The sequence below is a fragment of the Nicotiana sylvestris genome, chromosome 12 (genome assembly GCF_000393655.2).
Source record: "Nicotiana sylvestris chromosome 12, ASM39365v2, whole genome shotgun sequence".
NCBI classification, from domain to species: Eukaryota; Viridiplantae; Streptophyta; class Magnoliopsida; order Solanales; family Solanaceae; genus Nicotiana; species Nicotiana sylvestris.
The window spans coordinates 135038823-135052148 of record NC_091068.1 but is presented as its reverse complement, the minus strand read 5'-3'; positions in this window follow the sequence as shown (position 1 = coordinate 135052148).

The following is a 13326-nucleotide window of genomic DNA, read 5'->3' as shown; positions in this document are numbered from 1 at the left end:
TATATAGCGCCCAAATACTGGGCGCTATACATTAACGTCAAAAATCGAGCCGTCTTCTTCAAGACGACGATTCTGCTTCTTCTTCCTCAATATTTTACATATTTTTCTTCTTGATCCCCCACTCCAAGACCCGCTTGTATTGGGAAAAAACTGAGTTTATATTAAAGATGACGTGGCATGACACGTGGTTTGGTTAAATGGTCAAAGCGCAACAATTGACTAAGAGGCACGGATAGAGACAGCCACGGGAAGAGGAATTTAAATAGGCACGAGACGAAGTGCAGATACGAGTCTCGTACCAATTCAAGTCATTTACAGCCAACGGATTAGAAGGCATTAAAGACAAAGATCTGATGACAGAAAGGAGTCCAAATTCATTATTAAATACCTGATACGTTAGAAAATTGGTATTTAATAGGAATGATTGTATAACGGCTTATTTAATATCATTTATTACTCATAATTATACCATTAAAGCTGAGGCTTCATTCCTTTACCTAGAATTACCTATAAAAGGAAGAAGTATCATCATTTGTAAGGACACGGAATACTATTGGGAACTCATTGAAATACAAAATTATTTATTATTTTACCATCATTCTCAAAAGTATTTTATTTTCGTCTCTTGATTATTAGTAACCCGAATTTATTTTTAGCTTTGACCAAAGACCCAAATTTTTGGTTAAACAAATTGGTTCCGTTACCAGGAATCTGATAATCTTTTCTTTTAAGCTATATCTTGTCGATTGTCGTCACCATGTCAAACAACAACACCGACAATAACAATAATAACACATTGGGAAACCATGAAAATCAATTTCATCAAAATCAAGATGACATGGTTCCCTCCCCTCCAGATTCCCCACGTCAATCTCGTGAAGGCACTCCTGTTACTGAATCTCGTGCTGATCAACAAGAACAATCTGAACACTTTGAAGGAGTTACAACTGAAGCTTTACAAAAGCTAATTGATGCACACGTCGGCAAAGCTCTTCAGGCACTTGTTAGTCGATTTCCTGTTGCACCACCTACACCAACTCCTAATAATAATACATTGGAGAACCCCCGTTCTGGTCTTGATAATTCTGGAAACGGAGCAACCCCCAGTGAACCACAAGAAGGGGGACCAGGTAATTTAAATAATTCGTATTTGCAAAATTTAGTACTAACCTTGCAGAAACAGCTTAAGGAACAAAATGAGCGTATTGAACAAATCCCTGGAGTTCCACCTGTAATAAAAGGAGTAGACATGGACAAATACTCACAACAACCATGGAAGCCTAGTGCTGCTCCCCTTCCAATTCCGAAAAAGTTCAAAATGCCTGACATCCCGAAATATGATGGTACTACAGACCCACGTGACCACGTGACTGCATTTACAACCGGCGTAAAAGGCAACGACTTGACCAAACAAGAAATTGAATCAGTATTGGTCAAGAAATTTGGAGAAACACTCACCAAGGGTGCATTAACCTGGTATTCTCTTTTATCTGAAAATTCTATTAATTCTTTTGCTGAGCTTGCAGATTCTTTTATTAAAGCACATTCGGGAGCACAAAAGGTTGAGAAAAGAATGGAAGATATTTTCAAAATCAAACAAGGGGATTCGGAGTTGCTTAGAAATTTTGTTGATAGATTCCAGCGTGAAAGAATGACTCTACCTCGTGTGCCTGACAATTGGGCTGCAATAGCCTTTGCAAGTAATTTAAATGACAAAAGTTCTGAAGCCACGAGACGACTCAAAGAAAGCCTTCGAGAATTTCCTGCAACCACGTGGAATGATGTTTACAACAGGTATAGTACGAAGCTGCGAATTGAAGAAGATACCGTACCTAAGTTTCATCATGAAGAAAAGGGTGGTCGCCGAAGATCAGAAACCGAAAAAAGATCAGGTAAAAATAGGTACGATCCATATATGGGACCTGCAGGAAAAGACCCACGGTCGAAACAAGATAGCCAGCAATATGATCAAAAATCGAGGAACAGGGACTCTGGCTCTTCTTCAAAGTTCAGGAATGATCGGAACAGACAAGAATCACGAGATGATGACAGAAGTTTAAAGGCACGATTCGGCGGATATAATTTTAATGTCTCTACCTCCGAGCTCGTAGCTGTTTTAAGAAGCATGGGAGATAAGGTACGGTGGCCAAAAGAGATGCGGTCAAATCCAAGTAGACACAATCCAGATCATTGGTGTGAATTCCACAATGATCACGGGCACAAAACTTCCGAATGTAGATTCTTGCAGAGTGAAGTAGATCATCTATTGAAGCAAGGATACCTCACTGAGTTATTTAGCGAGAAAGGAAAACAAGCTTATATGAAAAACAGGCAAGAGCCACCGCAACCTCCTTCACCCAAGAGGACAGTGAATGTCATAAGCGGGGGAGAAGATATTCATGGCATAACCTACACAGCCTCCAACAAGGTTTCTAAGGTAACAATTACACACGGGAAACGGGTGCGACAGTTCCTAGAAAATGAAAGTATCTCGTTCGATGATGCAGATACCGAAGGAGTGACAACTCCACATAATGACGCACTGGTAATATCTTTACTTGTACATGATACTAATGTAAAACGAGTTTTCATTGATTCAGGGAGTTCTGTAAATATTATATTACTAAGGGTACTACGGGAAATGCAAGCTGAAGACAAAATGATACCCAAGGCGCACACCTTGTCAGGCTTCGACAATTCAAGTGTAGTAACAAAAGGAGAGGTAATTCTAACAACTTTTACTACGGGTGTTGTTAAAGAAACTAAATTTCAGGTAGTTGATATGGAAATGGCCTACAATATGATCATGGGGAGACCATGGATACACGATATGGATGTTGTCCCATCAACTTTGCATCAGGTTATTAAATTCCCATCACCATGGGGAATTTGCCAAATTCGTGGGGATCAGCAGATGGCTAGAAGTGTTAATGCTGTAACAAGTACGAGCACCGTAAGTAAAGAAAAATAGCAATTACAGGAAACAGTTGAAGGTAAAAAAGATCAAACTTCAGCTGAACAAGAAAAGACAGATTTGGACTCAAGGCCTGACACAATTCAGGAACCTGAAGAAAATGAAAGCATCAAAACGGCAATTGAAGAGCTTGAGGCAGTGATGTTATTTGAGCAATGGCCTGAACGGAAGGTTTATGTCGGGGCCAATTTAAGCTTAAACATGCGAGGTATGATAATCGAATTTTTAAAAGCTAACTTAGACTGCTTTGCTTGGTCCCACGCTGATATGACAGGGATACCACCGGATGTGATGACTCACAAACTCAATGAGGACCCTTCTTTCACACCAATAAAGCAAAAGAAAAGAAAGCAAGGTGCTTTCAAGAACCAGGTGATTCAGGATGAGGTCCAAAAATTATTAAAAATCGGATCGATCCGTGAGGTAAAGTATCCTAATTGGTTAGCTAACACGGTGGTCGTACCCAAGAAAAATGGTAAGTGGCGTGTTTGTGTGGATTATACCGATTTAAATAAAGCCTGTCCAAAAGATTCCTTTCCCTTACCGCATATAGACCAACTAATTGATGCAACCGCAGGTCATGAACTTTTAAGTTTTTTAGATGCATACTCGGGATATAACCAAATTAAAATGGATCCTGGTGATGAAGAAAAAACTTCTTTCATCACAGACAGAGGGACTTACTGTTATAATGTAATGCCCTTTGGTCTCAAAAATGCTGGGGCAACCTATCAAAGGTTAGTCACCAAAATGTTCCAAGAACATTTAGGGAAAACAATGGAGGTATATATAGACGATATGCTCGTCAAAACCCAGCGATCTCATGATCATATTTCACATTTGTCTGTTACATTTGAAATTTTGCGAAAATTTAATATGAAACTCAACCCAGAAAAATGTGCATTTGGAGTTGCATCAGGTAAGTTTTTGGGTTTTCTTGTTTCTAACCGTGGTATTGAAGTAAATCCTTCTCAGATCAAAGCAATAGAAGAAATCCCTGATATCCTTACTAATAAAAAGGAAGTACAAAGATTAACGGGAAGAATTGCAGCTTTGGGGAGATTTATTTCCAAATCCTCATAAAGGTGTTTTAAGTTTTTCTCTGCACTCAAAAAGCAAGATCATTTTGAATGGAATGAAGATTGTCAACAAGCCCTTAGAAATTTGAAAGCTTATTTGTCAAAACCACCATTGTTGGCAAAACCAAAGGTGGGGGAAAAACTTCTCATCTATCTGGTCGTATCTGAAGTCGCAGTAAGTGCTGTTTTAGTCCGCGAGGACCAAGGTAAACAATCTCCTATTTATTATGTAAGTAAGTCCTTATTGGAAGCTGAGACACGATACCCACAGCTAGAAAAATTAGCATTAGCTTTGATCATGGCATCTAGAAAATTAAGACTTTATTTTCAGTGTCATCCCATTAATGTAGTTACTTTTTTTCCGCTTCGAAATATTTTGCATAAACACGAACTTTCAGGAAGATTAGCAAAATGGGCTATAGAACTAAGTGAATATGAAGTTGTTTATCAACCCAGGACCGCTATAAAGTCTCAAGTACTAGCTGATTTCGTGGCTGATTTTAGCCAGGGGATGCATTTAGAAGCAGAAAAAGAATTACTAGTTTTTAATGGTGCAAACCCGGGGACTTGGGTTTTATTCACTGACGGTTCATCTAATGTAAAAGGGGCAGGCCTAGGAATAGTCCTTGTACCACCTGTGGGTGAGACTATAAGACAGGCTATAAAATGTCATTCTATAACTAACAATGAAGCAGAGTATGAGGCTGTAATTGCAGGTTTAGAATTGGCACGAGAACTCGGCATAACACAGATTATAATCAAGAGTGATTCTCAACTCGTGGTCAATCAAATGCTGGGGACTTATACAGCCAGAGAGACGTGAATGAAAGAGTACCTCGCAAAGGTACGGGAGTTAATAAAACAATTCCAAACTTGGAAAGTAGTGCAGATCCCAAGAGATAAGAATGTAGAGGCAGATGCTTTAGCAAATCTCGCATCTGTAGCAGACGTAGCAAACAATACAAATGCTTCAGTCATACATCTATTTCATTCCGTTCTCGAACCTGATAAAAACGAGGTAAATTTTAATCATTTAACATGGGATTGGAGAAACGAAATTGTTGCTTTTTTACAGCACTGTACCGTGCCTAATGACAAAGGAAAGGCTCACGCGCTTCGCAAAAAAGCTTCTCGATATTGTTTATATCAAGGAAATCTTTATCGAAAGATGTTCGGTGAACCACTAGCAAGGTGTCTCGGACCCTCTCAAACAGAATATGTGATGAGAGAAGTACACGAAGGACATTGTGGGAATCACGCAGGGGGACGGTCACTGGTAAGAACATTAATTCGCACAGGATATTATTGGCCTAAGATGGAAGAAGAAGCAACCAGTTTCGTGTCCAAATGTGATAAATGTCAAAGGTACGGCAATAATATGCACAGACCAGCTGAGTTACTACATCCTGTTATAGCCCTGTGGCCCTTTATGAAATGGGGAATGGATATCGTAGGTCCACTTCCACAAGCAAAAGGTCAGGTAAAGTTTCTACTTGTACTTACAGATTACTTCACTAAATGGGTAGAAGCAGGGGCATTTAAACAGGTACGAGAGAAAGAAGTTAAAGACTTCATATGGCGAAATATAATATGCCGCTTTGGAGCACCAAAGGAGATCGTGTGTGACAATGGACCACAATTCATTGGAGCTCAAATCACAGAATTTCTTCAAAGTTGGCAGATTAAAAGGATAACATCTACGCCATACCATCCAGTAGCTAATGGACAAGCGGAATCCACAAACAAAGTCATTATCAATAACTTGAAGAAGAGGTTACAGGATTCAAAAGGTAATTGGCCTGAGGTGTTACCTGGAGTATTATGGGCTTATCGTACAATGACTAAAACAGGCACTGGAGAAACGCCATTTTCAATGGTTTATGGTGCGGAAGCCTTAATTCCAGTTGAAATAGGTGAGCCAAGCACACGGTACGATCACGCAACGGAGGAATCTAATGATGAAGAGATGCGGATCAACCTTGATTTACTTGAAGGAAGAAGAGAAGATGCATTGATAAGGATGGCAGCACAAAAGCAAGTAATTGAACGATATTACAATAGGAAAGCACGCCACAGATTTTTCAAAATTGGGGACTTCGTGCTTAAAAAGGTGTTCCAATCTGCGAAGGCTGCCAACTCAGGAAAGTTAAGTCCAAAATGGGAAGGACCGTACAAAGTCTGTGACATTGCGGGAAAAGGAGCATACCAGTTGGAGACAATGGACGGTAAAATTTTACCCTCACATTGGAATGCCGTCCACTTAAAAAGATATTACTTTTGAGAAAGTACTTACGGTCAGGTATCACCGTGTTAAAATTTCTCTCTTGGATTATTAATATTTTACTAACGATTTTAGATGCTAGGCAAAATACCCTAACTCGTGCCAAATGATGAGTCACAACCTGCAAGGCAAAATGGAGTATTCTTAAATTCCTAGCCCAGGGTTACAATTAATCTGATGGAAATACACACGAGTTAGGCAGTCTTCATCTATAATCGCACCGTCGAGTCCCGTATATCTTTCTGTTTCAGGAAAAGGGCCAAAGTAAAAGAAATAAACAAGTGCTCGAGGCTTCATACTTCACCTCTCAAACACTTGGGGGACTACAATATTGTACACAGATACGTGTAGAAATGCAGATATGAATATCGAACAAAAGTCGTCCACAAAGAGACAAGTGTTGAGTAAAAGTTACGAAGTCTTCAGCATTCATGAGAATAACAGAGTCATCTCTCAAAACTCATAAACAAAGTCACCTCTTAAACCCTTCTTAATATATAAAGATAGGGTCATGACTATGTACTGAAACAGGTTATGAAGAAAAACCTTGTTTATTCTATGTTATGTACAAATCTGTTACAAGAAAAACAGTTACGAGAAAGTTGTAGATGTATTGTAATACATGTAATAGTCAAACACTTGTTAAAGTTTATGAATAAAAACTTGCCAAAGTTGTTTCATACAAAACGTGTGTATTCCTATTTCTTTCATCGTATTATAACACCATTATGAAGTTGAGACGTCTTCTTCATTAAGTGTCGATAAAATAAAAGGGCCCTCTTTTATAAGCCTCATGTTGATAATCCATGAGAAGAATCATAAAGCATTTTATAAGGATAAAAATGCTAAGCTATTCCATAAGTCCTAGATAAATAGGCAAGAATAGAATATACAGAAGTACCGATAAAACTTCTTAATATAAAAAAAACTAAGTACAAACTTAATCAACAAAATATTTGTTTTATACAAATGCCCCATTATGATAACTAGGGACTTCATCAAAAGATCCCTTACAGCAATTTCATTTTCAGCTAGTCACTGAAGGGTTTGGAACAGCAGAAGTTTCACCCTCGGGAGCAGGAATTGCAACCCCAATTGCTGCAGTAGCCACTTCTTCATTTAAAAGTTCTTCCGTTACAGGAGCTTCAAGTACAGGAGAAGGAGTATTAGTAGATTGTTGACTTTTCTCGATGGTATCTACGACTTTGGCCAGTTCAGACTGCAAGTCAAAGCCTTCCTGAGCAGCTTCCATTAAAGCATCACGGCGAGATTTTAGGAATGCCCAACTCACTTCTATGTTGAAGTTCTCTTCCAGAAGCCCATATTCCTTTTCCCACATAGCAAGATTGTTTTTCAAGATTTGGTGCTCAGCTAAATGGGAATCAAGGGAAGCTTCAAGAGAGGCATGAGAACTCTTCAAGGCATGAATTTCGTCATAGGAGGTCTGTAAGTCAGCTTGAGCTTGAGTCAAGCTTTGCACTAACTCTCCTGCATACTCTTCTTTCTTAGCCAAAAGTGCCTTAAGCTCCCTAACTTCTTCACTAGCCTTTGATAATTGTTCTGACAAAGAGCATTCCAAAAGCTCTTTGTCTCTTTTAAATTGGCTTGAAGAAGCCTTGGCAGTTGCCAGTTCAGAAGTCAAACCACGGTTTTGCTGCTCCAGGAGGTTTTTATTTTCTTGCAACTCCTCTATGGTCCCTTGAGCATTCTCAAACTGTTCTTTCCAATTGGCTGCTTCAAGCTGGGCTCCCCTGGCTATTTCTTCGGCCTCGTGGACAGTTTTTTCAGACTCACGGGATTTTCTTTCCAGAAGGGAAATTCTTCCCATTAATTCCATACCAATGAGGTTAGCCTACAGAGACAACTCATAGAAATGAGGGATTGAAGATAAAAAAAAACGTGTTGGTAAGAAGAGGAAAAATACCTTCAAAGTGGAATGAACTATGTCATTCATCAAAGTCAAACAGCTATGGCTCTCCATCTTCTTCTTCTCAATATTTCCAATTAGGGGCTCAAGCCAAACATCGGCTCTACCAGTCTTTCTCAAGAGGCTATGGTTGGCAGGAACTTCCAGAGTAACACTTCTCATAGTCATACTTCCACTGCTAGAACCCGTCTCTGTATGATGAACAGAGGGAAGAGGAGCAATGGAAGGAATGGAAGGAGAAGATATAGAAACAGGAATGGAAGGAGAAGATGTAGAAACCAACGCAGGAACGGACATAGGAGCGGTAGAAACTGGCAAAAGAACAGAAGTCGTCAAAACTGGTAAAGAAATACTTACGGTTGGCAGAGGAATGGAGGAAATAGGAACGAATGAGGAAAGAGGAGCTTCATCAAAAACAGGGCCGAGCTCGCCACTCCCGAAACCACTATCAAAAATATGCTGAATTGACTCATTATTATCTCTTGGTTCGGTGTCCTCGTCAGAATGGATCGAAACAGGCTCGGTGGTGGAGGTTCGAGCAGGAGTGTCTTCAATTTCATCATCAATGATTATTCGCCTCCTGACCCTTGGCCTGGTAATTAGGGAGGTACCCTCCTCTTCTTCAGAACTTTCTTTTATAGCTTTCTTTATTGGCAGCAAGGCTCGAGCCTTATCCAAATCAAGAGTAGCATTCGCAGACATGCGAATGGCCATAGCTACTTCAGCCGTCATTCCTCTAATGCCAAATCCTGATTAAAGGATTGATATACATGATCAAAATTGAGGAAAAAATGCTTAACATATTAAAATATATATATATATATAAAGGGGCATACCATGTGTTTTGACCTTCCAGCCATGTAAGGAAGAAATCGATTTCCAAGTTCTTTGCTCCCTAGAAGCAATCTTCAAAAGTGAATCTACCCAACCACGGAAGTTGGGAATAGGTTCCACATCTCCCATGGTTGCTACAAAAAACCAAGAAGAGACGAGGTTAAAAATAAATTTCTTTTGAAATTCTCAAAAGTAGGTACGGTAAATAAAAGGAAACCTACGTTCAAAATTCCACTTCTCAAGGAAGGGAGTATTAGTTTCGCCAATCAAGTCCACCGTACGAACAGCAACGTAACGGATATACCATCCACGATCTTTGTCATATTCAGGATTTACCAGAACATTTTTGCTCCTTGCAGTTAAGGTAAAAACCCCATGGCGTATTAAGTTAGGGTGGTATAAATGAATGAGGTGAGAGAAGGTGAAATTAACATTGGCTTTGGAGGATAAGTATCTCAAACAAGTCACTGTTCTCCACACTAGTGGACCGATTTGGGCCAAACAAATTGTAAAGAAACGGCAAAAATCAAGAATAACTGGGTCAATCGGAGGATTAAAACCTAAAGTGAAGGGGTAAGTATAAACAAAAGAATACCCACTTCTAAAGGAGGAAATTCTCTGATTTGGGGAAGGAATTGACATTCGAAGACTATCCTTCCAGTTACAATCTTTTCTTATGGTGGGGATTGTAAGTTCGGTTACTATTGTAGGGTAAGTATCAGCTTTTTCTAAATTTGCAATTTGCTTTTGCAGAGACGTTTTGTCACTTTCAAAAGAAAAATCGCTGGGAACTATCTCATCAACTGAGGGTTCTTGAGAAGAATCAATAATTTCCCTACTTCTAGAAGAGGGGGACTTTGGGATATAACTCCTTGAAGAAGAACCAGAGGAGCCGCCTCAAGTAGATTCTAACCTTGTTCAAAGCCTACCTCCTCCGCCTCTTCTGTGTCTAACAGGGGCGTTGGGGAATTGGTCTAGAATTGGAACTTTTTTACGGTTAGGGTTTGAAGAAGACATTGTTAAGAAGGATAAGTCGAAAGAAAGTAGAAGTAAAGAAGAAAGTGTTTGCTGAAGATTTGTGAAGAAGGCAAAGGAAGAAAAAATTATGTATATAATGGGAACCGTCAAACTTAGAAGTGTAATGATGGAAAGCCTATAATAAAGGCAACTATCACTTCGTGAATAGTGAGAATGAAGAAGTCTTGAAAAAGGGTGTAAATAGCAGAATCAATCAGAAAATGACACATGGGCGGAACATTAAATGGAAAAGACTACTGAGACGTTAATAATGTCATAAGCATTAATTGTGGCGAAAATTCCTTTTTTATGAAGATCAACTTCCCAATTATTTAATTGATAAATAAATGGAAAGTGGGGGGACTATCTGTATTGGGAAAAAACTGAGTTTATATTAAAGATGACGTGGCATGACACGTTGTTTAGTTAAATGGTCAAAGCGCAACAATTGACTAAGAGGCACGGATAGAGACAGCCACGGGAAGAGGAATTTAAATAGGCACGAGACGAAGTGCAGATACGAGTCTCGTACCAATTCAAGTCATTTACAGCCAACGGATTAGAAGGCATTAAAGACAAAGATCTGATGACATAAAGGAGTCCAAATTCATTATTAAATACCTGATACGTTAGAAAATTGGTATTTAATAGAAATGATTGTACAACGGCTTATTTAGTATGATTTATTACTCATAATTATACCATTAAAGCTGAGGCTTCATTCCTTTACCTAGAATTACCTATAAAAGGAAGAAGTATCATCATTTGTAAGGACACAGAATACTATTGGGAACTCATTGAAATACAAAATTATTTACTATTTTACCATCATTCTTAAAAGTATTTTATTTTCGTCTCTTGATTATCAGTAACCCGAATTTATTTTTAGCTTTGACCAAAGACCCAAATTTTTGGTTAAACACCGCTGCCCTACCATTTTAAAAAGAAAAAAAAATTTGGGTCCCCCGTCACATAAAAGGTGAAGAACGTAGGTCCCACATTCGAGTTGAGCTTCATATTATTATTGATTCACACTTCCGGAGTCAAAATTTCAATCTATTTGCTTTCCAAAAATTCTAAATCGAGGTATTTCGGTTTATTTTAAGTTGAAACTTTTATAATAATTCATACTATTTGATTTGTATGTGTTCTATTTCGGTTTGTATTTTTTTTTCGAAACTAGTATGTTAAATTTATCCGAATTTAATATTAGTGTTTTATAAAAAAATATAAATTTGTCTGTTAATATCTTGATTTATATATATGTGTTTTCATGTTGTTTTATGTTTTATTTGCAATTAAATTTATTTGTTGTTTATGTTTAGTTTAGATTACTTTTTAGCGTAGTAAAATCTAGACCTTTTTAGCATAGTAAAATGTAGACCCTTTGAGCGTAGTAAAATTTAGAGCCTTGTAGCGTAGTAATGTGTAGTATTTTAGCTTAGAATTCCTTTTGTTTAAGTATCTTATACTGGTAGTTGAAAATACAAACTTTGTACAATTAAGTTAATAATTGTATCAACACACATAATTACTAATGTTAATTTGGTGTCACTGGGCCTCAAAATATCGAGTCCGGAACCCATAGGTATATATATATAATTTGTACAATTAAGTTATTGAAAAATATGAATTTAAATTATAAAACAAACACATAATTATTAATGATAGTTTGGTGCCACTGGGCCTCAAAATATCGAGCCCGGATATATATATATATATATATATATATATATATATATATATATATATATATAATTTGTACAATTAAGTTATTAAAAATATGAATTTAAATTATAAAATAAACACATAATTATTAATGATAGTTTGGTGCTACTGGGATTCAAATATCGAGCCTGGAACCCATAGGTATAATTTTTGTATAATGCTAAAAATTGTGTATCTCAAATAATTAATATTTAATATACAGAATAAAATACAATTAATGTTGTTTTAATTTACAGTTGACGACATGGACGCGACTATACATCCCGGCTCTCGGACTTTGGATCTATTAGCCCTACAGCCCCAGCATAGATCCGAGTATATATGGGACGGACAGTTGCTTACGCAGACTTTCTGGGCCAGGAGAGTGGATCTATTGTAGGAGTTTTTGAGTCATAGAGTTCTACATCCCCGCGTGGTCCATTACCTGGAGGAGATGAGATTATATAGGATTATTATGATTGGTCGGTTACAGCTCGACTAGGCTTTGATCACGGCCTTGATTGAGCGGTGGCGACCGAAGACGCACACTTTCCATCTGCCCATCGGCGAGGCTACCATCACACTCGAGGATGCTGAGATTTTATATGGCTTGTCCGCTGATGGCTTGCTAGTTTTACTGCCTGCGACCATGAGATATTATTCGCGGCAGTCTTATTGGGATATGCTGCACATGCTCACGGGTTTCAGGCCAGAGGACAAGACTGTAGCGTCTGGGTCCAATCGTATGTAGTTGGTCCCCATTAGAGACCACTTGGAGCAGATCCACCATACTATCACTGACGAGTCAGTGGAGGTGGATGTACAGCGATATACGAGGCTGTTATTGCTCCTTCTACTTGGGGGGTCTTATTCCCGAACACTTCGGGAACCTAGTGAGCCTCTGTTTTCTGTATCATATTGGCTGGTTCGAGGATATAGCCATCTACAGCTAGGGTGGTGCTGTCATCTCATATTTGTACAGGCAGATGTATCGGGCTTGCATCGACACATAGAGAGACGTTGGTAGCTTTCTGCCGCTTCTACAGGTGATAACATATTCAAATAATATGTCTATTAGTTACAATTCTACCTAGTTATAGTTAATCTTATACTTTACGTCAACTTTGTATGTTAGGTTTGGGCCTGGGAGCGATTTCTGCAGTTTCAGCCACCTCTACCACAGCTACCGGTTAATGTAGAAATTCCGCATCTCCTTCTAGCATGTAGGTGGATTATGTGTCGTACTCTTGCACGAGAGTATGATGCCCATCATAATCTCCCCTTCTACAGGGATGTGTAGGATCTGCTGGAGGACACATAGGTGAATATCTAACTAAACTTACCTGTTATAGATTAACTTAGTGTTGCGCATACTAACGGTTTGTGTTCTTATTTGATAGTTCATCTGGACGCCGTACAACGATGAGGTGATAGGTACCCTGCCAACGTATTGCACGTTTGGCCGACATATTTGGAGGGCTTCTGTCCCACTCATATGCCTCGATAT